Here is a 761-nt window from a genome sequence, read left to right as displayed (position 1 = left end):
AAAATATATCACGCTATAAACTTAGGAGAACATTTCTACTTTTGTTTTCTTCAGGACCCCTTGTGCAGCCTTTACTACGGTAGGCTGCTGGTCACGTCCAAAGCCACTTTCAGAATACTAGCTGTGGCTATTCAGGACCAAAGGAAAGGAGAGCGGTCATTAGTTATTCAGCATCGTATTGTTGTCCCTGCTGACACCCTTGGTCAGTGAATGGACATTGATACAACAGCTTTCGCCGGCACTCGCAGGTTGGTCCCCGACGAACCAATCACAGGTCTACGGACACCCAAAGGGGAGGTGCGACTTGCCTACAGGCATGATTGATATTCATTTGAGCGGAGACCCGGGACACTTCTCCGCATCGCTCCTAGTGGTTTGGTGTCACTCACACTCATGACGCAAAATCACATTGGACAGCTGCGGCCACCCCGAAGAGTAGCGAGTGGTCAGTAAACCATATGTCATCTCAGAGTACAGTTTTTCTGCAGGAGAATTGTTTCACTTTCAACTGGTTACTCTGGTGTGGAAAAACCTTAAATCTACAGCGTAATAAAGTGTAAACTGGTAAATCACGACCCAAACACGAAATCATTTCCAAATAAACGCAATCACAAGACATGTAGGCCTATAGTTATCTTATAACATGTAAGATCAAACACATTTGACAAAGATTTGACATCAGCTTGGACATTCATGAATTACTGTAACATGCAAAAACGCAATGTAACGAAATTGCAGATCTGTGCAAAATTTAAATGTGA

This window comes from Clupea harengus, chromosome 19 (assembly GCF_900700415.2).
Source record: "Clupea harengus chromosome 19, Ch_v2.0.2, whole genome shotgun sequence".
Taxonomy (NCBI): Eukaryota; Metazoa; Chordata; class Actinopteri; order Clupeiformes; family Clupeidae; genus Clupea; species Clupea harengus.
Note: the sequence above shows the minus strand (reverse complement) of the source record.